The following is a 3,184-nucleotide window of genomic DNA, read 5'->3' on the forward strand; positions in this document are numbered from 1 at the left end:
AATTTCAAATGATGATATGATAATCGTCAAAGCGTAGAGGAGATCACGAACATTTACATATTTGTTTAACATTATTCACACTTGTAAATTAATTATTATGAATATTTATATTTTCTTACAAAGTACCAAAGCAAATTAAAAAATAATTATTATTATAATAATTAATTTACAAGTATGAAATTTTGAAAAAAAATATGTAAACGCTCGTGATTACGTTCTTTGCTCGTTGAGACAATATTATAAGAGTCATAAATATATGTACTTTTTGTTTAGGTCGAAATACAGAAATGTTTACTAGTATTTGTAACTTATTTGGTTGGATTGGACTATATATGGTGAGTCATATCAGTGTCGAGGGTGATGCAGATTCGTTTATATGCCCTGATAGCCCTGATTATTGCCAATGATAAGTCGGAGACCGAGACACCTAGACCTATGGCTAGCTTAGCTCTTCAACAAATATATATAGAGGCTAGAGAATCAGCAAGCAAACCTTGGTCCTTCTGTATATGGTAATGACGGATGCTGATATGTTATATATGTACGTATTATTTCCTTTTGCGGAAACAAATGGCAAATAATAGAGGAAAATCGTGTAAAATTGGACATATGGAAATTCCACCTTCATATATTTATCCGACGACATCATCACATGGTGGCCTAAAGAGGTTGATGGATGGGTGACTCTTGTTGCTGTATGTGTTGGTTTATGAAAATTCCATGTGATGCGAGCAGCTTTTGTCCCAGCTTCAATGCCAACCAGCCACCACCAGTCCACTACTGTCCACACCAACACCGTTTTAGAATGTAGGACGTACACAATATATGACCTCTTGTGAAATCCTATTCTTAGATTTCACTGTTATAATCTACATATTTGTATTATTGAAATTTTATATTATTTCTCGAGAACTTATTTTAATTTGTTTGAATTTAGATTTTAATTAAACCAGTTACGAAGTTTGAAGTTTGGAAATTAATTTTAAAATCTGTAGACCTTTTGAGGTCACAATTTATATTTTTGAATAGATCTTGAAACCACAAATGTTTAGGCGAAAGTTGTTTACAAGTCTAGATTATAACGGTATAGTTACAGACATTTTAGTAAATTCAAGTGGAACTTTCTAGACGCCAAGGACTTCATTTTTTCTTCTTTCCTGCGTGAAAAACCAGGAGGCCTGCTGATTTTTCTACCCTTTAATTCTCCTTCACTCCAAAAAAAATTCAGGGAATCATAACTTTCTTGTATGGCAACGAAATCACGCACGGTCGAAGCCTATGTATTCGTAGCGAAGCGCTCTTCAAATTGATACCAAACCCATAAACGTGCCCATATTTTGAAGCCTAGAAGCTTCGACGGCTTTTGTGGGTTTTTCGCCGATTCCGGCTAACCTCGCCGAAGATAGTTCTTGACCCAAGAGGGAATAATACTCCTCTCTTCATACGCTTCCAGGATATGTAAGTGGATCTTCCGAATTTCAAATTTTATTTTTCCACAAGTTTGAGATTTATGTGTTTAACTTGAATTTCTAGTGTTCTTGATGGGGAGTTGTGGTGATAACATTGATTCAAGAGCTTAGTAGCTAAGTGGAGATTGATGAACGACTTTGGAGGGCAAGACAAGAACAAGAAATGGTACATACTTTAATTTTATTGAATTGTTTGTAGACTTTGGCTAAAAGAGGAAGAATTAAGCATGTTATAGGTAAGCTAACACATTGAAATAGAAGTTAAATATGATTCCTTGATAGTTTGGGAAGTGCTCTGAAATTGTAAATTTGATTAAACGAGTATGGGTTCTAAATTACAGGAAACTTATTCATTTTGCGGAGAGAAACTATGTTTCATGTAGCCTACTTTGGCTCTTGATTTCCATGTCCTTGGGAGTTCCTTTTGATCTAATATTATGTGTTTTGGAAATAAACATGTCCATGATCAAAACCCATCTGATTTCACTTAACTGCGTTGAGTCTTGATAGATTAAAATCATGTCCAAAGTTGAGTCACAGGGCTGCCAGGCAGCAGCAAGTTCTGTAATTCCAGTTTTGGAACTTCATTTCATAGTTGGAATAACTTACCATTCAAAGTTCCGTTTGCTACCACTATTACATGATTTCAAAGTGCACAAAACAAGCCTCCAAAAACCATTTAAGTTTGTACCATTTGGTTCAGGTTTGAGCTTTCAAAGTAACTTGGTTGATCGAAGCAGTTTTTATGCAACTTTTGTGGAGAAAAAGAGTGTTTATTTCTACATTATCCAATTCTTCTCCGAGTTTTTCCTTTAAAGTGCTTTTGCTTTGTACTAGTATCGTTATTTGAAGTATATATTGTACTAAAATAATGTATATGTTACGTGGTAAAAAAATGGATATATGATATTACTTTGGCTGCTAGTTGATTTATTTCAAATGGAAGAAAGGATCAAGGAATAACTACTTCACTTGTGGTCAACCTGTAGCTTGCATATAAGGGTAAACATTTCAAATTTCTTCATTCTTCTAATGACTGAATATAGGTTGTTATATACAAAATTAATATGGTTTATGGTTCAGAAAAGTAGAAAGCCTGAATTAGAGCGAAACCCAATGGCTCCTCCTATTTTGGTTCATTGCGTTATATATATACAACATGATAGGTGATTAGTATAATAGGTATTTACAATAAGAAGTATATACCTCTTGGTTTTTATGTTTGGAGGTCGAGATACAAAAGGATGTATAAGACATCTGGTTATCATTTAATTAATTTCAAAGGATAGCATACTTTTATCTAACTTTTACATTTTCCATGCTACTAAAATTGTACTTGTTCAAATGTATGGGTGACTAGATATTGGTAGTCAAGAGGAATCGGCAAAATGTATATTTGGATGTGTATTGAACTTGTTGTGAAGTGCTTGTTGAATTGTTTGATGAAATGTGATTTGACGTGCATATTTGAAATGTGGTTTGATTCACATGATTGGTATAGTGTGATGAAATGTGAGGGCTAGAAGTGGACCGTTAACCATTGTGATGGGGATTTGTTGCTTCGATATTGTTTCATTTTCCACTACGTTGATTAGTTCTAAATTTAGTAATTGTACCTAACTTCCCTTTGTTGAGCTTTTGTAAATTAAGTAACCTGTGCTTGTCTCATTTCTTTGAGTCGTCGTACATTATGGTGTTGGCCTTCCACGATTCCG

The 3,184-nt window shown here is 34.0% G+C and overlaps 1 long non-coding RNA gene across 1 annotated transcript; it reads left to right on the forward strand.

Moving 5' to 3' along the window:
- The first annotated feature begins 1,136 nt into the window (after positions 1–1,136).
- Positions 1,137–1,822, forward strand: LOC126586156 (uncharacterized). The gene is made up of 2 exons (XR_007610755.1): positions 1,137–1,458; positions 1,534–1,822. It is a non-coding gene; the product is annotated as an uncharacterized LOC126586156 (long non-coding RNA).
- The last annotated feature ends 1,362 nt before the right edge of the window (positions 1,823–3,184 follow it).

Source organism: Malus sylvestris, chromosome 10, assembly GCF_916048215.2.
Source record: "Malus sylvestris chromosome 10, drMalSylv7.2, whole genome shotgun sequence".
NCBI classification, from domain to species: domain Eukaryota; kingdom Viridiplantae; phylum Streptophyta; class Magnoliopsida; order Rosales; family Rosaceae; genus Malus; species Malus sylvestris.